Here is a 27,340-nt window from a genome sequence, read left to right as displayed (position 1 = left end):
TTATGCGCTAAGTTTTGGTTCAAAAGCGCTATTGAATGTTTTCTACGCGCTAGGATGTTGCTCCTATGCGCTACTGTCTTGATTTCTTTGTTTCTACAGTTTTGAATTTTAACACTTATAATTTTTTATGCATGATTTTCTCAAAAAGAACTTGAAAACATGACACATAGAAGAGATAACAATTTTGCCTATGCTAAACAAGTAGTGTATGTTTTGTGAGGATGTGTTAAAATCCCCGATGTTTTCACTGGTTTGGATAATAAATAAGACAAATCAAGCAGACTCTTTATTCAAGGGTCATCAACAATATCATAGACCACTAATCTCGATACTTTGTCAGCTCAAACAACCTTGTCACCCCCTAGGGGGTGCCCCTTTTTTTGCCTTTTGCCGGAAATTAACTCAAACTGAATTGCTTCACAACTGAGTAGTTATCTTGGGAGATATATGGTGAGTGATCTTGGGGGCGGATTCTTCCCCACCCTTGCACTATGATATTGAAAATGTCTGGTTATTGACTCAGCTCAAAGCTTCTAATGCCAAAGTTTTTAATCAAGTTTTCGTTCGGTCTTCAGTGATAAACTCCCTCGGGAGGCTTCTCAACCTTTAGAACAAAGGATTTATGTATCTTAAAGATACTGGGGGAAGGCTAATCGCTGAGTAAAACCGTTGAAGGGGACTTTCGTCAGCCTCCACTTTTAATTATAGTGGGTTGGAACACTTGACAATAAAGTTGTTTCTCACTTAGGTCGTTCCCCTCTCACCGATCATTAATGGCGCTCTCAGAGCAACTCGGGAGGGCAGGCTTGCTAAAGGATTAAAAATGCTTGAAGTAAAGAAAGCATAAGAGTGGTTTGGCTTTTTGGTCACCCAGTTAAGGGGAGAGCATATACCTTCCACTTTCGAGACAAAGCAAACAAGGTTCTTTTTATCCTTCAAGACAATGATTTTCTAACTTCTACTTGGAGATGTTGCTCCAACAAGTATGGTGTTTTGTTTAACTCTTCATAGTAAAAATATTTCTATCTAAGAAAGTGAAATCCTGGTCAACAAAATAAATTGTGATGTTGGTCAACAAAAGGAAAATCGCGAAATGAAAAACTCCTTTGTTTTGCACAAAAACAATAAAAGTGAGGTTCTTTTTATCCTTTTGCAAAAAATTAAAGTGAGTTCGTTTTATGCACCAAAGGAAAATGTGATTCTTTTTACCCTTTGCAAAACTGAAAGTAAGTTTGTTGTTCTTTTTAAGTCCAAATTGAAACGTTTTTCCCTAACTTGCAAGAAAGTAAAGAGTTTGATTTGTTGTTCATTTTATCCATGCAATGAGATTCTTGTTAAACCCAAATGAAGATGTAGTTGATTTTAAGCCCAAAATGAAAAGATGAGATTCTTTTTAAAACTAAAGGAAAATGAATTCTTTTTACCCAACTTGAAAAGCTTAGAAAAACAAATCAAATTCCTAGCTTTAACTCTTCCAAACCTGCAAGAAATTGTTAGTGACCTGCAAGAAGAAAAGTTAGTGAAATGTAAAATCTTTGGGCGGGCTTACACAAGCCTAGTTTTTCCTTACTTCTATTACAATTTATATTTTCTCTCTTTCAGAGCCACGCGCTGGACTTCTGCACAAATGCACTACAAAAAGTCATGGATGCGCTACAGAAAGTCTCCTATGCGTTACACTGGCTACTGAATGTGCTACACGGTTGTCCAATCGTGGAGGAAAGAAACCAAACTATTATATGCTAACATAGAGCTTAAATGTGTTGGGAAAAGGATTTGATGCGCTAAACAGTGATCCGAAAGTGCTATTGTTTGCCCCAAATGCGCTAACGAAAGTTCCCGACACGCTAAAACAACATTCCCACATGCTTGTAATCTTGATCCTGCATCAAAAACAATATGATTCATGGGTTCGAACCCCACGGTGGGTGCCAGAAATGTGTACGGAAAATGAGGGCAACAAAAACATAAAAGTTTGATGCAAAAGGCGCACACACCAATGAGACTCTTGGTGCAAGTTATAGGAATTATATCGAAATAGCTCAACTTCCCAAGGGGTGTCCCATTATTCTCTATCTCACAGGATCTCTAAAGTCAATGTCTTTGCTCTCATATCATTGAGCAAAGTGACTTAGGAATGACAACTCCAAGAACAAGTGATGTTTGATTATCATGAATGCATTCCTAGATATGTATGATATTGAAACTATGATGATTAAGCTAGCATAAAGATGATGATAAGATTTAGCTAATTATCCTAGCAATGCTATACTAGTCTAACATTAATATTCTATGATATTAAAAAGCTTCTAAATGCTTATTAAGATGATTTATCAAAGAGAGGCTAAAATGCTTAGTAATTAGAGTATAAGTTTGATGCATGAAAGATTATTGATTAGCAAAATGACTATAAGTTTGATGCATAAAAACTTCTATATCAAAATGAGAGAATGAGAGCTCTATTTATAAAAAAATAGGGTAATGGATGGTCAAGATTGAATAATCTTAATAAGGGCTAGTATTGAAAGTTAATCAATCAATGTTCACAATTCTCACCAATGAAATGGTGACAATTGTCAACAAGAGTTGCTTGAGAGGAGATAAAAGAATCATTAAATGCTTGAGAAGACATGGAGGTTACCTTAGGAGGTAAGGGTTAAGGTTAGGTTAGGGTTATCCAATGGATAAAGCTTTTACCCAAGGGGTAAACTCTTGTGCAAGAGTTAAAGGGATAACCAAGGTTAAAGCCATGAATGCTTGATGAGACTCTTAGGTTAGATGAGGGTTGAGTTAGAGAGAAAGTCTCTAATCATGCAAGAAGGTTGAGTTAACCATTAATGGTTATGTAAGAGCCTTAAATGGTTTGGAAGACTTTGGAGGCTTAACTTGTTGAGGATATAAAGTCTTTAATGGTTTTCAAAGGCTTTGGAGACTTTGAGAAGTGACTTCTCTTTGCTTAGGATTGTGACAATAATTAGGAGATGGATTAGGCTAATGGGAATGGATTAGAAGAATCTAGAAGGGGGTTTAGAAGGAGAGTGGGAGATGTAGGAAAATTCAAGTAGAGGAAAAATGATTTTAATTAAAATAAAATTACTTTATTTCAATCAAATAGATGCAACTTGCATAAATACAAGTGGGAGATTTAAATAAATAAATTAGATTTATTTATTTGCAAGGATCAATTTAATTAAATGTAAATTTAATTAAAAAGGGAGAAAGTGGAATTAATTAAATAAAGTGATTTTATTTAATTAAAGGCTAGAAAAGATTTAGGTGAACTTAATTAAATAAATTGAGTAATTTATTTAATCAAATAGATGAATATGAAGAAATTAATTAAATACAATTTAATTAATAGGAGGAATGGGGTTAAAATGAATATTAAATATTCACTTAGGAAAGTGGTCAGATTTATACGTCTACAGTTAGTAAAGCAAGGTTTGTTTTGGATCTATAATAAGGGTGTAGAAGTTCTGTTCTGGAAGGACTCTTGGGATGGATTCCCTCCTATTCTCTCTCATTTTTTCCATTTTTTGTTGCTTTGCAATAACTTTCTTGAAGGTGGATAGAGCAGAGTTGAGGGTTTTAAGGTTGCTATGAACTTGGGGCAAGGAGAAGTGGCTAGATGGAAAGAACCACATGAGTGGCCTCCTATATGATTAGCAAAGGATAGGGAGGAGCTTGTTGGAATCTTAGTTGATAGAATGTGCAACTCACTCAAGGGTGCAGATATTCTTGCCTGGGGCCCCAACCCAAAGGGTAAGTTTTCAATGCTAGGACAGGTTGGCTTTTGGTAGGGCAAATGTTATTTGGGGGAAGTAAGTTTGGAACAAGATGGCTTGGCCTATGTGTAATTTTTTCTTGTGGTTAGTTGTTCAGATCAAATGTCTCACTTGGGAGAATCTTTAGAAGAGAGGGTTTCAGGGACCCTATATTTGTGTTTTGTGTAGAAAAGGTGAGGACTATCTCTCATCTCTTTTTCCAATGTTCTTTCACCAAATAAATATGGCATTGGTGGTGGGGAGTTTGGAGGCATGCTTGTGTTCATGACAACTCTTTGGTTGACTTTTGGAATAGTCTAGGCAGACCCTTGGCTAAGACTTCCTTCCTTCGGGTGGCATGGGATATTGGACCTTGGTTCATTCTTTGGAAATTGTGGCTTGAAAGAAACCGCATAATTTTTCAAGATAAAAGGATGTTGGTGGAGAAAGTGTGGTTGTGTGTTACACATATGATACAAGAAACTCTAATGGCTAAGTGTGATCTTTCTAAGGAAGTAGAACCTAAAGATTTGCATGTTATTCAAAACGAGAATATTTTTTGTGAGAACTTTAGATATAAAAAATTTCAGGAGGTAGCAGGTATGGTGTTGACATGCTAAATAGAAAGCTTTGGGGATCCTTAAGGTCAATACTAATGGGTCTTCTAGAGGAAATTTAGGGCATGCAGGAGTTGGAGGAGTAGGTAGGGATAGCTTTGGTGATGTTATTTTCTTCGTCTCAATATATAAGGGATATTAGACCAATAATTATATGGAGGCTCTTGTTGTTCTCTTGGTTGTTAAAAGAGGGTGTACACTTGGATAGAGAAAGATTATTTGTGTTTGACTCCCAAGTGGTTGTGAATATGTTGAAAAGGCAGAGGATGGATGATGTTGATTGGCATTTGGTTGTGGTGGCTGACAAATTCTCAATTTGGGAGATTCTTTAGAGTCTATCTCCTTTCGTTATGTTCCCCGTGAGTGGAATAGGGTAGAAGATTGTTTGGCCAAGTGGGTTTTTGTAAGATTGGATGGTTGGAATGTTGGAGATTGGGGTCAATTGCCCCTGGAGTATACTCAGGATTTGGAGAGGATTATTAAGGAGGACATGGCGAGTCAGTGTTGATCCTTTTGGGGTTACTCTTTGTTGGTGTCTTGGGTTTGTTCCCTCTTTTGGGCATGTAGGCCCTTTTCTATGAACTGCTATTTCTGAATTAATAAATTTTTACTCCTCTTTTTTTTTAAAAAAAAAAAAGAAGATACACGAATAGAACAACAATAGGACACATAAAATGGTAGAGGACAATATTTATATTTATTTCTTACTGACTAACAAAAAGGGTATTTTGTTACACCTCTTAGAAATTCCATAAGGAAATATCATCCAATTGAAATGTATAGCCCTTCAAATTATAGTTGTGAAATTTCTTTATCATTTACTTATGATGAACCTAGATTTATGAAGGAAGCTTTATCTTCAAATGAGCATGAAACTTAGCTAAAGGCATTGAAGTATTAAATAAAAGCTTTGGATATATGTCGCATATAGGATCTAGCTAAGTTTCCATTAGGAGAGGAAAGTCATTGGATGCAAATGAGTATCTAAGATAAATTTGGAGTATATGGTAATTTGGAGCAATGAAAGGGTCAATTAATGGAAAAGGGTTACTCCCAAGTTGAGGGAGTGGCTTTTGGTGAGTTTTTACTCTTATGAAAATATTAACTTTTATTAAATTCATTTTATCTATCATTATTTATTTTCAATTAGAGGTAGAGAAAATGGATGTTAGGACCCTTTTCTATGTGGGAATCTTGATAAGAAAATATTTATGAAACAACCTAATAATTTTATGGTGAATGGAGAGTAATTATTAGTTTGTATGTTAAAGAGATATTTGTAAAGATTAAAGCAATCACCAAGAATGTGTTATTAGAAATTTGATGCCTTCACATTAGATTGTAAATTTATTAGAAGTGAAGTTGTTAAATTTATTGAGGAATGGATACTAATCAATTTGTCATATACGTTAATATATTATTTATTAAAAATGATAAGGGGTTAATTAGGGAAATTAAGGGTTAAATATCTATTACATTTAATATGAAATATTTAGGAGCTCCAAAATATATGTAGGGCATCAAAATCAACAATAAATAAAGTTGATAAAAATTATGATTAAATTAAATTATGTTGACATTATTTTAGAATGTTTTACCATGCATGCTTATGAAGTGATTAATATTTGTTATAAATTAAGTCATTAGGTTATTAATCATTAAAAATAAATAAAAGTAAAATAAGAATGATAAGATATACATATTGAAGACATTATGCAATATATATATGGGGAAAACCATTTATAAAAAACTTATAGAATGGTGTATCAAAACATAGACAAAAAATTCTTCCTGGTTGGGTTAGGGCTGCTGGTTTTTTGCAGCCTGTAGGTTTTTGGTGGGGGTTAATGTTGTTCCCCTTCTTTTGATTGGTTGGGCCAAATCTCTTTGGTGTTCTGTTTCTTTGAGTGGTCTTTCAAGTTTATCTTTCGGTTCGGGTTGCAGGTCCTTCTAAAACTTGTCTTGTAAAGGGTTTCTAGTCCCTTAAAAACTTGTTTTTCCTTAATCAAAAACATAGACAAAAAATTGGGGAACCACTTCTCCTTACTTCCACATGGCCAATAATACCACTTATGCATTGTGATAGGATTTAGTATTCATCTCCATATTCAATGCATCTTGATGAGAGGGAACATCCTTAAATATAGAAGGGTGACAAAATATCGATAGAGTGGTTTCAGTAACATCTATTCAAAACTTCCATTTACAAACAATCAATAATCTAAAATTTGTTAAACTATCTAGTTTATTTTAAAGGGATATGCTTAATAAATCATATAATATATAAGGTTTTATAACCTTATACTAGAACAAATTATAAATGTTATAAGGGTATGACCCCTAATATAATTGTATTCAAAAATTCCCCCTTAATGTTAGTAGGGGAATCACATCTCAATTTCTAGAAAAGAAAACATGAAGTACTCCAATAAACATAGACCTTCTTTGAAAATGATAAAGGGGACACAAATATATGCCATAATGAAGAGCATGCATTTTAGACTGCATTGCAAGTTATCTTGTCAAAACTTATAATTCTAATGTTTTAAATGTGATGCTTTGTACGAGGCCTTAAAAAAATTATTGGAGCTTAGTACTCCACAAGTAAGCCTCTACCAAGTTCATTACAAGGTGCCCATAGGTCATATAATATAATGATTTTACAATTCAAATATTTATAGAGAAAATAATCTATAATATGTCCACAAGACTTATACAAATAATTCCTATAGGTCTCATTTTATGTACGTTGGGTATTAAATAAAAAATTTAACCACTAGGTGGTGTTATTAACATGCACACTCCTCAATGGAATCACCTAATGCCAAGGATTGATTTGAATTTGGAGCATATAATGTCCAGAGGTCTTATGTTATGTTGGTTAGGTCTTATATTATATATGTTAGGTCTTACGCCTAAGATTTAGCCACTAGGAAGTGTCACTAAAATACAAGCTCCCTTAAATGGCATCACCTTAAATTCAATCATTGCACAAAGGTTTGATATGTGATAGCCAACAATCCATTCAATTTATTTTCTATCATAATATACACTTAAAAATTTGATTTCAATAAAACTGAGGAATTTTTTTATGATGGAATACTTTTTCCTTAGTGAAATGCCCATGATCTTCAATGCTCTTTCTATTATTGGAAATGAGAATCTTTGGTAAGATTAAAATAACTAATTATCATATAGTTTACTAATATCTAGTTGAAACTCTTCAAATTCACATTGATTCTTCTAGAGCTACTTTTGAATTTAGCCTTTTGATTAAACAACCATAGAAGATAGATTTTTTTAACTATTATTCCATTCATGGAAAAGCACATGTACCATTTATTTTAAAGACGTAGTCCAAGGTATATCTCCTACAAATAGAATCACTGGCATCTAGTTGATAGCATTAAATAATCAAACTCCTATGATGAATACGATTCCCGCTCCTTTCAAAATTTTGAATAAGGCTCTTTCTCTGGCCTACATTCGTGTTCTTGCTGCAGAGGCGGGCTTCCTATTTGTTGCCCCTCTTGCACCTTAGTATGTGCACTCTTCTGTGGGGGTTTCTCACAGTCCGAAGGAGTTCAGGTTTGCTCAGGTCGTAGATCTCCTTGTGCCTCCCCTACCTGGCTTTGTTAATGGTGTGTTTGCCTCTTCTCCTGCACATGTGGGTCCTAGTGTGGGTTCTCTTGCCTCTCATGTCGGTGTGCCTTCTCCCAAAATGTAGCAATAGTAGCAACAAGTAGTCACGAAAAATACCCTAAAAGCCAACAAACAACTAGAGAATAACAAGCATAGCTAGTAGGAATAACAAAAGAAGCACCATACATATGAGACATTAGATGAATAAAATAGGACAAAGTAGCAATAGACTTGAAAGAAAAAAAAAAAGAGAGAGAAAGAAGGACTAATATTGAGTGGTCCAATCCTCAATCATAACATCCAACATCTCCTCCCAGTTTGAATCATTTATAGAGCCACACTTCTTGGAGATCTTAGTAGCCATAGTAGACGCTCAGTATTTCCTGTGTGCTTTTCAATTTGTATCAGGCTTGTTACCTTCATAATAGAGCTTAAGAGCTTGGACGTTGGTCTTTTTAGCACACAAGATGAACGCTCTTGAAGGACTTGCTACAAACAAGACACCTTTGTTGGATGGTTCTAACTATGCATTCTGGAGTGTACGAATAAAGACCTATCTGATGTCTCTTGGTTTTGATGTTTGGATGAGTATAGTAGATGGTTATACTATTCCTTCATTTCCTCCAACTATTGATGGAAAGAAAGCTTTTGAAAGCAATGCAAAGGCCATGAATTCTATTTTATGTGGTCTTTCAGAGAGTGAATTTGTGAAGGTTATGTATTGTGATACTACTAAGGATGTGAGAAAAACTTCAAAAGGCATATGAAGGAGATGACAAAGTTAAAAAGGCTAAACTTCAAACTCGTTGAATGTAGTTTGAAAGTCTTAGAATGCAAGCAGAGGAGGATGTAATTGCTACATTTTGAGAGTTGATGGAGTTGTAAACTCTTTAAAGGGTTTAGGAGAAAAGAGCAAGGATAGTAATATTGTTCAAAAAAATTTAAGATCTCTACCCTTGGGGTGTGATGCAACAGTTTCAACAATAGGGGAGATCGTTGATCTTGACAAAATGATTGTTGATAAGCTTCATGGTATTCTAACTACCTATGAGATGAGAACAAATATTGAGTCCTCATCTAAAAAGGAGACAACTTTTAAAGCTTCGAAGAAATGAAAAGAAAAATAATATACGTCAAGTGTTGATATTAATGGTGAATCTGATTTTGAAGAGGCTCATTTTGTGAGAAAATTAAAAAGAGGTTCTAGAAAATATAAAGGAAATCTACCTTTAAAATGCTTTAACTATGGCAAGATAGGACATTTTGCAGCCAAATGTCTTTATGAGAAGGATGAGGACAACTTTGATAAAAAGAAAAACTTTGGTAAGAAAAAGAAGACTCATACCTTCAAAAGAAGTTTCTACTCTAAAGAAGAAAGATGTTCATCAGATGCAAGTGAAGAGGAGTCCTTAAATGATGAGATTTTGTTCATGGCTCTTGAAGAAACTATTACTGAAAACCAAAAAGAAGATGACTACTTTGATGAAGAAGAGAAAGAGGTTGATCTTGAGCAAGAGTTGATAAATGCTCTAAATGAAATCAAGAAGCTAAGAAAGAAAAATGAGAATTTAAAGTTGTTGTTACAAAAAGCAAGTAGCGAACAATCTAAAAAATCTCAAGCTTTAAAGGTTACATAATTTGATAGTTGATCTGAAGCTTTAGATTGAAAAAACAAAGAAAATAGTAGAAGAAATCAAAAGTCAACTAAGGACAAAGAACAAAAATGTGAGAAGCTTGAAGTTGAAGTTGTTTCTCTAAGGAAGTTGGATAAATCTTCATGGTTACTAAATCATGAGATGGTTAAACATAAAGGTTCTATGTCTTTGGATGATCTTTTAGGCTCTCAAAAATAGTCCATTGATAAAAGTGGAGTAAGGTTAATGCTCTAAATCCACTAAAGGAGAACAATAGAAGAGTGATGCTAATAATAAAAGAGATACATCATCTAAAATAAATAAAAATAGTACCTTCAAAAGGTATCTTATTTCCAAACAAGCTCATATGACCAAGTTAAACAACTCTTACTTTTATGGTTATTGTTTTACTTGTAATTATTTTGGTCACAAAGCCATAAATTGTAGAGTGTTTGCTAGAAGAGATTTCAATTTTGTGAATAGGAATTAATTTGCTCCTTTGAGAAATTATAACGGTATTTGTTATAAATGCAATAACTTTGGTTATACTGCAAGAGTTTGTAAAAGTGGCATGACAAAGGAAAGTACTAAAGATTGGAGAAAGAAGGAGAAAAAAATTACTGAAGAGCTCTTGATAGTGAAAACAACCTTCCTTGCACAAAATGAGGAGGACATTTGGTGTGCAGATAGTGGTTGATCCAGACATATGACTAGAAATAAAAGTAATTTTTTTACACTCGTGAAGATGAATGGAGGCAACATAAGGTTCGGAGGTAATTCATCAACAAAGGTGGCAAGTAAAGGAACACTAATATTGAATGATGGTAAGACAAAAGTTGAAAATGTCTTGTTTGTGGAAGGATTGAAACACAATTTGCCAAGTGTTAGTCAATTATGTAATCAGGGACATAGCTTAGTTTTTCAGTTCAGAATGTTGTAAAATCAGTAAGGATGGCACTTTCATATTGTTGATGCTAGTAGAGTTGCTAACAACTTGTATATTCTCGATGATATTAAGAGTGAAACATGTTGTTTAAGTCATCTTGATGTGTTGGTAAACAGATTTGTTCACTGCGAATTCATCTTCAAAATTGATCTTGTTCACTCGAAGAGTAGTGACAACCGTTCCAACAGTTGGAGAGATTGTGGTAAGGCCACAATCTTCCTCTGCATTTGAGAGGGGCAGCTCCCTCGTATGATGGGGGTATTTGGTATTTTTGTGTACTCTTAACCTGAAAGTACATAAAGGAGAAAACATAAAACTAAAGAAAGATAACTATAGAAAACGCAATAGTAGACATACGAATACCATTTGAGATTTACGATGAATAAACAACTACAAAGGGGGTTTAAGCACAAGATGTGTTTTTGACACATGCAATGATGATGAAAGGACAACAAACCTCAACAAATGAAGAAATAAGTTATACTAACACATATAATTCAAGATACCAATCTAAATGATGTGTCTCATCGATTACATATATTTTGGAATTGAAAACAAATGGATTCCACTAATACATAAAAGGATTATCAATCTAACATACACGAAATTGATAATATTAACTCATAAACACATTCAAGACGTACGAATCAAATGCATTCTTTGTTATTCTTTTGAAAATATTCAAGTCCAAAAGCTTCGAGTACAAAGTGTGAAAACCAAAAGTTCTCTAGAATCTCCCCTCCATAAGAATCTCACTTTTTACAATGAAAAAGCCTTGTATTTATAAGCTCGAGAGAATAGCTACTTGCACAACAACTTACGATAACTACCTAGGAGAATCACTTAAAATAACTACCTAAGTTAATCACTTAGGATAACTATCCTTTTTGGAGACAAGTTAGGATTTACCTAACTTTTACAAACATTAGATCAAAATTCTAACTTTAGTTACATCAAGTGACATAAGTCACTTTTACAAAATGAGAAATTGAAACATGTGACTTTGGAGGAGATGAGATTATTCATCTTGTTGAGGTAGTTTGAAATCTTCATGCATTTTGCCTCTGATACTTTTTGAAGACCTTCTTAAAATCGATCATCTTCCAAACTTGTCCTCTTTGTTGCATAACAAAAATTGTACGCTTCTTTGACATAACTGATACTCTTTGACTTTCCAATATATATAAAATCATTTCATTATGAATTTCAATAATTTGACATAAACATACACATTAGAATACTTAGGTTTGAGGTATCTTCATTAAACAACAAACTCACATCCCTCATACTTTCTTTGAACCTAGGCAAGCACATTGTTTTTGCAATGTAGAAATCCATCAATTCATCTTTCTTGGCATGGAACATCCTTTGAAAAAAAGTTCTTCCAATGCCCAAGACAAGCAATAAGACTTTGAATTTGATGATTGGATTATAATTGTAGACCCTTCATCCCAAAATATGTCTTCACCGAAAGTGATAACTTTTGAAGCCTTTCTTATCTCGTCCCTTGTCAAGTGAAACCGTATATTAGGTGCATCGATTGACCATGGTGAAAACAAAAACACTTGTCATGAGTAAGGATGGCATCAATCTTTAAATGATCAATTTGTAGGGTTTGTGTAAATCGATACCAAAACATTCATCCGAGTTCTCCAACGTGCTTGTTAAATTTATGGATCAGAATTAATATCTATCTTGTTATATGTATTACTGATTAAAATATAAATTTGACTATAATCGTTTGTATGGCAGGTGAGAGGAGCATTTATTATTTTCTATGTCCTATCTCAAGAATGCCACTCACTATAAGTATATAACAAATGGGGCCCGGTCAAGCAATGCCTTGATCGGTCATGACCGATCAAGACATTACTTGATCGTGACTTTTTGTTTATACTAACAAATGCATGTTATTGTAAATGCCAATCGGTGTGGAGTAGGATTATAACTGAAGTCCATCGTTGTTTACCCAACGCTAACAGCTGATAGTTATCGGTATGTTAGCCTTGACAACCGATAGTTATCGATGTGTTAGTTATCAGTGACTAATATACTGCCACCTGATATATCATATGTATCCCAATATAATAATATGCAGCCCGAAATAATATGCAACCCGGTATATATATATTAATCTGTGTTTATCAATATTATTGTTAATCGATATACATTTAATCAATTTAATAATAATAATAATAATAAATAACATAATGATATATATAATTAAATGTTGAAGGCCTTAAGGCCAATTTAACATTTAATTTTATCTGACTGAAGCTATAAATCATCAACACTCCCTCTTAGCTAGGGAGGATAAAAGGTATTGGGAGCAATATTCATAAATCGTATGATGCTTATCTTGGGACCATAGTTTCAAGATGTGAATTGCCTCTGTCGGCGATTCTATTCACAAACTCTTGGGTGGATTGTCTCTGTCGGTGATTCTATCCATAAGCTCTTGTGTGGATTGCCTCAGTCGGTGATTCTATCCACAAGCTCTTGTGTGGATTGCCTCAGTCGGCAATTCTATCCATGAGTTCTCATGTGGATTGCCTCAGTCGGCGATTCTATCTATGAGCTCTTGTGTGGATTGCCTCAGTCGGCGATTCTATCCATGAGCTCTCACGTGGATTGCCTCAGTCGGCGATTCTATCCATCAGCTCTCACGTGGATTGCCTCAGTCGGCGATTCTATCCATCAGCTCTCATGTGGATTGCCTCAGTCGGCGATTCTATCCACAAGCTCTTACATGGATTGCCTCAGTTGGTGATTCTATCCACAATCTTGAGTTATTTTAAGATCGTCACCTTCCAATAACCTCAAAAATACAAGTGGAAATCATTTGGAAGTCGTCACTTCCTTATGATTTACATAAGGCCCATAAAATAATTAATATTTACAATTTTTACCTCAGAAGTGCTTAATCTTTATTAGTAAGCTCCCTCTCAATCACAAGGTATCTTGAGTTTCTTCTAGAGAACATATTTTTCTGAACATACGTCTGAATTTCTAACTTCAGCAAGGGACGCTTGTAGTTTAAGTTTGAGAGGACAAGTTCTTGCAATGTGGCCATATTCGTCACATATGAAACATTGTACTTTAGAGGAGTCTCTAGGCTTCTTGAATGATCGATTACCATATGTCTTTTTGTCCTTTTTCCTTTTCAAACTAGAGACTAGAACTTGAACATCTTCATCAACGGGTTTCATGATTCCTCTTGATATTAGGTTACACTCTTCTTGAATGCAGTCAGCTTTTAGTTTGTCAAATTTGGGAACTTTGGATCGAGCACTAACTCCTTGTCTAAAGTTTTCCGATGAGATAGGGAGCCCATTTAGAGTTATCATAGTTAGCTCCTTATTATCATAAATGTGACCAATTGATGAGAGTTGGTTCCTTAATTTTGTTATCCTCATAAAATATGAAGTGATAGTTTCTTCTTTACTCATTTTCATATTAGAAAGTTGATTTTTAAGTGTGAGGATTTTGCTCGTGTTGTTAATCTCAAACATGTCTTTCAAGGCTTTGAACATGTCATATGCAGAATCTAACCTTGTAATGATAGGTAGTAGATGACTCTTTACTCCATCTACTAATAACTCCATTGCTTTAATATTGTTCTTTCTCACGGACTTTGTTCATCTTTTCCATCAGGTTTAGAAGGATTCTCTATTATTGTTTTTAATTCATTCTTCCTTAGTACCAACATCATTCGTAGTTTCCATGAATCATAGTTTGAGGCACCTTCAAGTCTGTCTTCGAATCTAATTCCATTCGTCATTTTAAAATACAACTTTCAAGGAGATATCAATCTGATCTTCCTTCAGGCGGTTAGGCTTTATAGAAGGAAACTTGGCTCTGATACCATGTTAAATTTATGGATTAGAATTAATATCTATCTTGTTCTATGTATTACTGATTAAAATATAAATCTGACTATAAATCGTTTGTATGGCAAGTGAGAGGAGCATTTATTATTTTCTATGTCCTATCTCAAGAATGTCACTCACTATAAGTATATAACAAATGGGGCATGGTCAAGCAATGCCTTGATCGGTCATGACCGATCAAGACATTACTTGATCGTGCCTTTTTGTTTATACTAACAAATGCATGTTATCGTAAATGCCAATCGATGTGGAGTAGGATTATAACCGAAGTCCATCGCTGTTTACCCAACGCTAACAGCCGATAGTTATCGGTGTGTTAGCCTTGACAACCGATAAATATTGCCACCCGATATATCATATGTATCCCAATATAATAATATGCAGCCCGAAATAATATGCAACCCGGTATATATATATTAATCGGTGTTTATCAATATTATTGTTAATCGATATACATTTAATCAATTTAATAATAATAATAATAATAATAAATAACATAATGATATATATAATTAAATGTTGATGGCCTTAAAGCCGATTTAACATTTAATTTTATCTGACTGAAGCTATAAATCATCAACAGTGTTGAATAAGATTAATTCAACAAACTTCCCATCTTCTAGAATGAGATCATTTCCACCATCATAACCATTTGATTCATGTTCACAATTATATGCCATTTACTTAACATTCTTTGTAAACTGTTACCCTGCCTTTTGTAAGCTTCTACCACTGATCTTAATATCCCATATTCTTGGAAAAATTGTGGACTTTAAGCTTTATGCTCGCGACTTAATCCACAGTTTGCATACATGTTCACCATGATTTATGACAATGATACCTCTGTGATCTGATTTAGGATCTAGACAATTATAGCTAAGTGATTGCTTTGAAAGTGAACAAATTTTAATGCCTTAGACAACTTCAAAAGTCCCTAAAAAGACATTCAATGGGAATTCACTGCATGGGATAGATGAGAGTAAAGACAAAGAAGAGGAAAACATTGATTTTGAAGATCAGTTAATCAACCGCTAGTCTCTATTTAGTGCGTTTACTTAACCCAAACCAACTTAGTTCAATGCGGAATAAAGAACCATAAATGATAGTTAAGTAGTGCTAATAGAACAAAGAAAAACAAGGTTGATAACGGAGTTCACCAGACTCTGGCTACGTCTCCGGACTCGCTTGAACATGAATTGATCTATTCCTTCTGCAAAATGTTGGGACCTTCTCACAAGTGTTACAAAAGTTATACCTTCACCTTATACAAGGATTCAAGAAGGCAAACACACCTATGAATCTACTCCAGACATCAAAAGAATTAAGCAATATTTGGCTTTTACAATAATTTCTTGGATCACACTTGGTCCCTATAGAAATCCAAGAGGAATACCAAAAGGAATGCCAAAAGGAATCCCCCCATTTACAAAGCCATAAGACCCTCTTTTTATACATAAAAATATGCCATAATTAGGCTAAAACCCCCAAAACTATAAAATTCCTATTTAAAACACATAATCCTGTCAATATCCCTTTTACAAATTCCAATTAATTTTCCACCATGTAATTTAAGGGGTTCGTTTTAACCCATATCCTTATTTAACTAAGGATAGGCGGGATAAGATATTGGATAAATACAATTTATCCCGAAAACGTCTCAAGTGCTATAAATAGTGCATTGGTCATGCAACTTTTTAGGAGGTTGGTGGTCGAGAGTTCAACTCTCACCGACCTCCATTTACTCCCTTTGGCGGCTTTGCTAAGTTTAAAAATAACTTCCCTCCAAAACATAGCAAACAACATGTGTGGTGTAGCATTTTTTGAATGCTATCTCTTGGTGCCACGTCATTAGGCTGACTGGGATGATGATGTCATGTTGATGTCGTCATTTTTAAACCCTTTTCCCTCCAACTTCAAACAAGTGTAACTTTCGCATATGGAGTCTGAACATCGTTAGAAAGCTTTTGATGGGCTCTTTAATTTGAAACCCATTATTGACCACTTTTGAGATGGTCAAATTTTGACCTCTTACAGAGTTTGCGCCTAGGTTTGACCAGAAGTTTGACCGGCCATAACTTGAGAAAATGAACTCCTTTTAAGCCCGTTCAAGTTGCATCGGGTTCATTTTGATGAGTTCTTCAATCTGGCACTACCTCTGAGAGATTTTGGAACACTTCAATTTTTAGTGGTCATAACTTGAGAAAACGAACTCCTTTTAAGCCCGTTCAAGTTGCATCGGGTTCATTTTGATGAGTTCTTCAATCTGGCACTACCTCTGAGAGATTTTGGAACACTTCAATTTTTAGTGGCCATAACTTGAGAAAACGAACTCCTTTTAAGCCCGTTCAAGTTGCATCGGGTTCATTTTGATGAGTTCTTCAATCTGGCACTACCTCTGAGAGATTTTGGAACACTTCAATTTTTAGTGGTAGATCCACCTGGATCACTCTGTTCTTTGATGAACGTCCACTTTTTGTTTCAGTGCTCTTTTCTTAGAACAACAATGCAAGTCATTTACAAAGGTTTGCAATTTAGCTTCAAGCTTGCTGATTGTATTTGCTTAAAAGTTTTTAAAGACTTTTCAACACTCTGTGTTGCATCTGTGCGAGCTTTGCAATCATTGCATTGTGAGATGGTATTTCCTTAATGCGCTTTGTCAGATAAATTACGGGCCTGTCAATGCTTCCATCCTTGCATGTATGTCTTACTATGACATCTGATAAAAATCTTGCCATGGTCATGCTTTGATGGACGCCATCAACTTGTTGCAAAACTTGTATTTGGCACGGACAGGGAGGATGTTGGCTAAGATCATGAAATCGGTCGAGATGCATTTGACAAAATCTCCATATATTAAGCTTTGGTAGCTATCCATAACCTGTTCCAAAGCTTTTCTTGTTTTGGCACGATGAAGAAGGATGCTGGGAAAAATTGTGGAATTCGGCTATACACCAGCCAATCGCATTTGCTTCAAAGTTTTGAATGTGCATATCTTACAATCATTGCTTGTCATGAGATGACTTCCATTTGAGGTGTTTTATCAAACAGTTCATCGTGCCTTGTTTACGGTTCCACATTTTGCAAGCATCTACTGGCAGAGAGTGTAGAGTTCGGCTTTACTCCTGCCAATTGAATTTGCTTGAAAATTTCTGTTGCGCTTTTACCAAAGCCGTTTTTGTTCTCGTGTTGCAGCCACGGCGTTAAATGAGACCACATTCATTTGAGGCGTTTCTACAAAACAGTCCATATGCCTTCTGTATGCTCCCAAATTTTGCATGGATTTTCTACTCGGGCAACTGCAACTCGAACATCTAAAAAACATTTACAATCCTATACACTTTGACGGAACTGTCCATTTCTCAAACGCTGTTTCAATGTTTGTATTGAATCGGCTTTACATCTGCCAAGTGCATTTGCTTGAAAGTTTCTAATGACTTATCAACTACTCCATTTCAGTGCAAAATCCGCAATTAAACATTCCATGGGATGACGTCTCTTTGAGGCATTCTGTCGAACAAGCTGCGTGGTGCATGTTTCTGCATCTTGCATGCATGTCTACACGGCAGTTGAAACTACAACATTCAATGAAATTCTTCCATCCTTAATGCTTTGATGGATGTTCATAACCTGCTCCATATTGAACACAGAAGAGGAGACGACTAGCAAGATTGTTGAATAGGCCTACAAATTGCATTTGGTTGAAAGATTCTAAGTCGTTTCAACAAATCTTTTATACATATCCTGCGATCATTGTGAGCCATGATTTGGCATTAACTAGAAGCATCTATTAAATAGTTTCCGCGTAGTCTATGCCTCCACTTTTTGCTTTAGACCGTGCAATGAGAATCCTGACAAACGTTGATGAATATATCTTTACACCAGTAAATGGCACTCCATTGTACATTTCTCAAGACTTTTCAACAAATCTATTTTGTGTATAACCTATTTTCTGCAAACTACAATAATTGCGATGACATCTCTTAATGAAGCATACTCAATATGTTTCGGTGCATGACCATAACCCGTTCAAGAGCTTTTCCAACCATATTATCTGCCAAAAATCTCCCGATCAAAAGGATTTGATCGATGTTTGCAAACTGTTCGAAGCTTCTTATTGAATGCTAGCAAAACTTATGGAATTCGGCTTTGATCCTGTTAAATGGTTTTGCATGAAAGCTTCTAAAGCATTTTCGCCAAGTTCATTTTGCCTGTGATTACAACATGTAATTTGTAGAATAGGTAGTTATAATAACTACTTTCTTTGAGCCATCGGGTAGTTATTAAGTGCCTTCCTCTAGTTATAGGCAACTTTCTCTTCTTTCCAAAACCTCCGACGTAGCCAACACTATACCCATCAACATATCAAAGTTGTTTTGAAATTTTATCGGCCACTTTTGAAAGTGGCACAAATTGCCGATAAGTTTTCTTCAAATCTTTTCGGTGACTTTGCTACACACCACAACTTGGCGAAATTTTGAATGAATAATGAGCCAAATGCAATCTCACTCAGTTATTTAAGTGACAGCAACTAAGTAAAGAGACCGATTAATATTTCATCGCCGGCGTTACAAACACTTGTTATATCGTGGAAGGTGACTGATGCGATACATTTATGTATGTAAAGAGGTTGCTTAGGTCACTTTGACAATTACTTTGAAAGGTCGAAATTAGCATTATCATTCCTTTATTGTCACCTTAGCCTTCTCTCCAAGCCATAGGATCCAACTTTTGTGGATGTAAAACACTTTGCCAAGTAATTTGGGAATCAAGACATTGGATTCGAAATCTTTCGATTTGCAAATAACCATCAAGGCAAGACTTTGACGTGAGTGATCAAAGTAGGTGTTAACATTGATAGTAATGGATATTAATTTTCACATAATTTTTAATACTGGTGACCACATGAGAATGTAATAAAATCCTCTTTGCCAATACTTCAAAATCATTTGAGCCAGTTCTTGATATGAAAAAAGAATATCATCCATTACCTTTGTTTGTCAACATATTCATCTACAAAGCTAGATTTAGATCACTCTGACGGTTTTGACTGGAGTGAAGGACAGCCCCTCTTTGAACTATTATACCTTCCAAAATCAATTGAATCAACTATGACCATTTGAAGATTCATGAAGTCAATGAGGACTGTGTGAAACGCATGCGAGTATTTTTTGACAACTTGTGAAAATTTTCAATGGTCAACAATATTTATCCTTTTGTCACCAAAATTTTATATTTTCACTAATTCAAAAATGGGGTAAACATGATAAAACATGGTTATGGCATAGAAGATTGGGACATATGAACTTTGATAGTGTCATGCAGAACAACAAAAAGGAAGTTGTTAGAGATATACCATAGCTCACTAAACCTTTTGGCACTGTATGTAAGGAGTTTCAATTAGGAAAACAAACCAGGAGGAGCTTCAAGTCAAAGGAGTATTCAAGCACAAAACTACTTGAGTTGATACACACTTATTTGTGTGGTCTCTCTTGATCGATGATTATTCACATATGACTTGGGTTACTTTTTTTAAGGAGAAATCAGAGGCTTTAGAGAAGTTGAAGGCTTTTAAAGCCTTATTGAAAATGACAAAGGTCTGAAAATCAAGTGCCTACATTCAAACAATACAGGGGAGTTTAATTCCAATGACTTCATAAGTTTTTGTGAAAAGCATGGAATCAAAAGACGGTATTCAGCTGCTAGAACACCTCAACAAAATGGTGTTGTTGAGAGGAAAAATAGATCAATCCAAGAGATGGCACGTAGCATGAATAATGAGTCAAAAGTGAGTGATTGTTTTTGGAAGGAAGCAATCTATACAACTGTTTACATTCAGTACAAAGGGCTAATTAGAGTAAAACATAACAAGACACCATATGAACTATGGAATGGTAAGGCATCTTCGGTTAAGTATTTTAAAGTTTTTGGTAGCCTTTGTTACATTAAAAGGGATGAAGACAATCTTGGTAAGTTGGACTCTAGGGTTGATGAAGGTATCTTTTTAGGATATTCTTCTAAAAGAAATGCTAATAAATGTTTTAACAAAAGATTGCATAAGATTTTTGAAAACACTAATGTTAAAGTCCATGAGATTTCTAACACGTGAAAAGTTGCAAGATTGTGATGATAATTTATAGAATGATGAAGCTGAAATTGCTAATCAACAACCTTCTTCTGGTATGCAAGTTGCCTGGACAACAAGTAATAATACTGGTATTACTATTGAAATTGGTCAAAAGAAAGCAATTAATTCACATCTTGATGTTGAGACAGCTGATAATTAGTTTGGGACAGTAGATACATCAACGAGATACACTCCATCAGATGGTCAAGACAAGACAACAATCAAAACTTCTATGAAGACCTCTTCTAAGTTTGTTCAAAAGAATCATCCTATCAAACATATTTTGCAAGAGGACGGGCCTAGAGCTACAAGAAGAAATGTCAATTATTTTGAGGATGATGACATTTTGTTGTTGTCCATGATTGAACCTAAGAATTTTGAAGAGGCAGTTGAAGACAAACACTGGGTGGCAGCCATGAAAGAGGAGCTTGATTAAATTTAGAAGAGTGAAACATGGGAGCATATTCCTAGACCCAAAGACAAGAATGTGATAGGCACAAAATGGGTCTACAAAAACAAACTAAATGAAGATGACCAAGTAGTAAGAAACAAGGCAAGACTTGTGTGCAAGGGGTATGCTTATGTAAAAGGTATTGACTTTGATGAAACATTTTCTCCTGTTGCACATTTAGAAGCAATTAGAATGTTCTTAGCATTTGCTTCTTTTAGAGGTTTTAATGGATGTCAAATTTGCCTTTTTGAATGAAGAAGTTTATATAGAACAACCTAATGGATTTGTGCTATAAGAAAATTAGAACTATGTTTGCAAGCTATAAAAGGGTCTTAATGGCCTTAAACAAGCACCGTGTGCTTGGTATGATAGGCTGGACAGTTATCTACAATAGCAAGGTTTCAGAAGAGGAATAGCGGACAACAACTTGTATGTGAAAGAAGAAGGTAAACACGCGATGATTGTGGTTGTTTATGTTGATGATTCGATATTTGGTAGTGATTGTAAACAATGTGTAATGTTTTTGCTAACAACATGAAGATGGAGTTTGAAATGTCTATGTTGGGAGAGTTATCCTTCTTCCTTGGGCTACAAATTCATCAATCTAAGGAAGGTATCTTTATTTCCCAGACTAAATACATTAGAGAGATGTTAAAAAGGTTTTAAATGGATGACAATACCCCTGCAAGTACTCCTATGGTAATGGGATGCAAACCTAGTAAGGATGATGAGTCTTCAAATGCTAACCAAACACTTTACAGGTCTATGATAGGTAGTTTGTTGTATGTTATAGCCATTAGACCTAATATAATGCAAGTTGTTAGATATGTTGCTAGATTCCAAGCTACTCCTAAGACACTCATGTTCATGCAGTTAAAAGAATTTTCAAGTATCTCGAGGGTGCTATGGACTACAAGCTTTGGTATCCTAAAGGCAATGATTTCACACTTACAACATGTATAGATGTAGATTAGGGTGGCTCAGTTGATGATAGGAAGATCACAAGTGGAGGTGCTTTCTTCCTTGGGGGTTGCTTAGTTTCTTGGCTTAGTAAAAAGAAAGCATCTATTTCTTTATCTACGGCTAAATGAGAGTATATTACAGCAATGTCTCACCACACACAAGTCCTTTGGACGAAGCAAACACTGAGAGATATTAAGGTAGATTTCAGTCATCCTATATCTATCTTTTATGATAATACGAGTGCTATTAACATCTCTAAAAATCACGTTTTGCACTCTAAAACTAAGCATATTCCTATAAAGTATCATTTCTTAAGAAAACGGGTTAGTAATTAGGAGGTTAAATTGGAATGTGTCTCTACCAAAGACCAAATTGTAGATTTGTTCACTAAGCCTTTGCCAAGAGATGCGTTTGAAAAGTTGAGACAAAAGTCGGGAGTGGTTTCACTTCATTATTCAAGAGTTGTTCTTGTCAATGGGATTGTCTATTGCTTTATTTTATACCCCATTTATGTTTTTGCAATTGAAAAACAATCATTGATTTCAAAGGGGGAGTAGTATCTCAGGGGGAGCAACATTGTTCTCTTGGTTTCAAGTTGTTGCAGATGGAGATGGAGTTGCCACCAATGATATAGGGGGAGTTTGTTGTAGCTTTTGTCATTGATGTCAAGGAAATTAGAACATTTTCAAGTTGATTTTTGAATAAGTTTTTGGTTGTGCTGCTTGGACGTGTGCTTGAGCTAGCTGGTTGTGAGGTTGAGCAGCTTGAGCTATTTTGTTTCTTGCTTGAGCTACCTGCTTGGTTGGTTGAGGTGTTTGGTTACTTGCTTGTGCCACCTGTGTGTGTGGTTGAGCTAGGTGGGTGTCTACTTTAGCTAGTTATGTGTCTACTTAAGCTGCTTGTGAGCTTACTCGTCAAATTGTTAGCTTCTATATCAGAATTATTTATCATGTCATCAAATTGAAATTTCAAAAGGATCAAATTTTAAAAAATTTAAATACGATGGCTTTGTTAAATATGCATCTCATATTTTAGTCTTTTTGTGATTTATATGTTAATATCGTTGGTGGATGAGTTTCACCATGTGGATGAGTATCACTATGTGGCTAGGAAGGGTTTTGTGTAGCAACTTCATATAAGGAAAGTATCATTTTCTGAATACATGTTTGATGTTGGTCAATCATTTCTTTTGAGCCGTTTTTTAATCAAGTGATGCAATGTCTATTGAGTAGTGATTGCGGGTGTTTTCAGAGGACAGTTGTGATACGAGGCCGAATGTTTGTTAAACGATTACAAATTGTTTCTGTAAGTGAGCATAACATTAATGTTATGCGATGTAGCTAAAGTGGAGAACGTGTTTTTTGATAGATTTTCTTGGTGATGTCCGTTTTGGAATTATTACGATAACAAGTTTGAGGGAAGGGAAGTCAGTTTTGAACTGATTCTAAAGTGTTTAGTTTTGTTTTTATTGGAGCAGCAAAACAAAAAAATAAACGATTCTTCCTCCTGATGTTTTTTTTCTTCCAAATTTAAGACGGCAAAATCTTTTTTGAGATTTTAGATATGGTCTTTTATAAGACATGATTGGGCATTTTTCTTTGGCTAATAGTTTCTTACAATTGGTGTGTGTTTTTCTCTTCTAAGGTGCCAAATTGAATAAGTTTTATTGGGGTATTGTTTTGTATTTCAATAACATGTAAAGATAACACATATTTTTGATTTTGTAACATGAAGGAGAGGACTTCATCATGTCGAAGTGTTTGGTGTGGTGGGTAATCTTTCTGTAAGCACTTTGAAACGGGCCTTGGACATTTACGTCTTACTGTCTCGAAGGCCATTGGTGTATTTTGGGTGTTATTTGGATATCATTTAACAAACTAATATTGTGTGCTCGACTTTCAAAAAAAATGTCTTTGCCTCTTTTCTATACGTTGGCAAGTGTCTTCTTTTGCTCAAGAAAAGGTAATGGTAGCTATTCATTTTTTTTTGGGTGTTGAGTGGAACGGAGACTAGGTGAAAGGGTTTAAAAAAAATATGTGTTGTTGCTATGATGAGTGGGTTGTAAATGACTTTTTATTATTGAAGTTGAGCTGTGTAAAAAGGGGGCGTAAGAGTGTGCCGAAAGATATACAATAGCGAAGTGATATTGTTGAGTTCTTTTTTTAAGGCACAAACAATAATGTATTCAAGAGAGCTATAAATAAAAATGGAGGATTCCTAAAAACAGTAAGCTATGAAGACAAACAGATAAAATTAAGAAAATATAACTAGGAGTTTTAGAAATATACGAGTGCTTAACTGGCAATGTCAAAATAAGGAGAATGTGCAAGTGTTTCGGAAGTTCTTTTTGAAATATGAATTCTTTTGCTGATTGGAGCTACAAAACTGTGTGCTTCTATGATTTTGAGTTGATCTCAGCGAGTTAGTGCTCACATTTGTAATCTGGGTTGGTGTCTATTTTTGTTAATGAAAGCTTTTTGATGTCATGGTTTATACACGAAAGGGTTTTCCACGAGAAATATGATGTCTGCATCTTAATGGCTATTCTTTTTAAGATTGTATGTGATTCTATGTTTCTGGAAGTTTAAAAAACTTAAATACTGATCCACCTCCCCCTTCCCCCTCTCAATATTTCTTGTGTGCTTTTCAATAGCGAGGGGGTCCTTACTTTGAAGAGAACATGATTTTCTCTAGGTAGGACTCCTCTTTCGAGGGGGGATTCATGCCCTAAGCAGAAATTTTCTTTTAGGAGCTAGGAAGGCCAGATTTCAACTTTTTAGATTTATAAGAAGAGGGGATGTCTTCAGCAAATGCAATGTTTTTTTTCATTAATAATAGGGGAAGCATTTGGGTTATAATTATACAAAGCAAGCATACAAAAGCAAAACTTACTAGATTATCATATTGTGGGTGGTTGAGGAGGGGGGAGCAATAACCATGCAACATAGTGAAACACCCTTCTAGAGTGAAGTACTTAATAATGTGGTAGCTAACTGGAGATGGAGGAAAATATGGGTGTTTGAATCAAACTTGTTTCCAACATCCAACAATGGAGATACCTGCAAATCACACACATGCAAATACGAATATCTAATCTAAAAACACACATGCATGCTATTAAAAACCTACTCCATTGCACTCCTATTCCTCAAGATTTTCACGCACAAAAGGCTATGAAGAAACAGAGATTTGAAATATTATGAATGAAAAAAGTGGGAGAAAGCAAAGTGCAAGATAAAAATGCTAGATTGCAAAAGTGAACTCAAATAGTAAATTGCTAGATGGTTCAAATGAGAGAGAGGGGCTGAGTTTTTTTTGCTAGATGGTTCTAATGAGAGAGAGGGGCTGAGTTTTTATCCAATATCAAGACGAATGTGGGATAAATGATTGATGTAGAAATGAAGAGTGTTTATTCCACATTCAATTGGTGGATGAAATGGATAGGACTGAAACAAGAGAAATAGAGGATGGATTGGGTATGCAAGAGATTTGGAAAATGGGAATAATAATATAATATATTAATGGATTAAATGAGGAATAATATAATATGAATATTATGAGATAATGAAGAATAACGAGATAATATATTATGATATGAATATTATAATACAATGAAAAAAAGAATAATGAGAAATAAATAATAAGAATATTATATAATGAAGATTCGTCTTATAATGGGAAAAATTAAGATTAATTAGGACATTTTAATGATTTTTTTTGTGTCTACACTAACCATACCCATGGAGCTAATAGGTCCTCTCTACTATACCCATTTTGATGTTTGGCTAATTTCTCATCCTCCTCCAAGAAAGAATCAATATACTCCTAGTAGGCATTCTGGCTTAAACATTGGACTTTGGCACCTTCACAACTTAGCCTTGTGACCTGAGCTATGAACTCCTCTGAGAAATCCACGGTCACACACTTCTAATCTGAACCTTAGCTACCCTCAAATTACTCACAAACTTGTTGATAGCTCATCATCACAACCCTTTTGGACTCTGAAGAATGGAGATAAATCACCCTTCTCAAAAATTTCCCACAAAACCACATTCTTCATCAACAAAACAAACAAAATCAACTCAACCTCAATATCTAGCCACTGATATTAACATCATAAATAAAAATCCCAACTCTAGAAACTTCTCTTAGAATGCAGGTAAAATTAGTGAAGGCACCAAAATTAACACTCAAATTAAAGTCCCTTACAAAAAATTGAAAATCCACTGAAATAGGTGAGCTCTTAATTTTGACATGCACGAGAGGGCTTTTCAAATTACAACTAGGGTGATCAATAATGATACTTCTATTAGGGAAATCTTTAATCAAAGGTTTTTATTTATTTATAAGGGTCTCATACTTCTTCCCCTTAAAATTATTCATCCTCAATCTAATGTTATCCTCACTTTGATAATTAAAAAAGGAAATAATTACGAGGCAAGGGTCATTCAAATCCTCGCATTTATGAGAAATTAAATGCATAGTGTTGCCTATTTAAAGGCATCATTATCAAACATTTCAAGATCAACATTGGCATGCAAATGAGACCTATGCATTGGCATAGTTTTATATGGTTTTGATATTCAAGTCAACATTAACAAGTTCCTAACCCGCTATTAACTCCCAATAGTTCCCAAATCCCCCAAAAGCCCACACAATTCCATACTCAATTTTTAGGTAGTCTTCATTGATTTTAGCAATCTATATTAGTATTCCTGATTTTAAAAATGGTCAATAATACCATGCCTAACACTAATGCAATCAGACCAATGTTACTCTCAATTGGTTCTACTTTTCAAAGAACAAAACCACCCTACTAATATTTGGTAGAAACTTCACAACAACATGACCTTGTTAATCAAACTTATGTCAACATCAAGCCCAACAACTCTAATATTCATCAAAATTGTTGATCTCAGTGTATCCACCATACCTCTAAACTGTTTTTGATTAAAAAGCAACGTTAACTAGGGCACCAACCCTTAACATAGTCAGAGACTATAAAAGCACAAAAACAACATCCAACAACAAGGGTAAAGACCCTTAAAACAAAGAACACAAAAGGAGGAACAACCCAAACCCACTCAATGAAGACAAGGAGGGGTTTGGGGGAGGTCGGAGGACTTCCCCTTCTGCCTATGACAAACCACAATCCAAGTGATACTATCGTTAGGACCAACAAGATAGTTGTCCAGCGGGGAGGACCCCATAAAGTTAAAACAGTAGTGGCATAAAAGTGCTATTGCAGGGCAGCAACAAGCTATTGCAGAACCGCGACAAATTGTTGAAGAGGAGCAACAACAGGAGCA

This window comes from Cryptomeria japonica, chromosome 1, assembly GCF_030272615.1.
Source record: "Cryptomeria japonica chromosome 1, Sugi_1.0, whole genome shotgun sequence".
NCBI lineage: Eukaryota > Viridiplantae > Streptophyta > Pinopsida > Cupressales > Cupressaceae > Cryptomeria > Cryptomeria japonica.
This window is presented reverse-complemented; position numbering follows the sequence as displayed.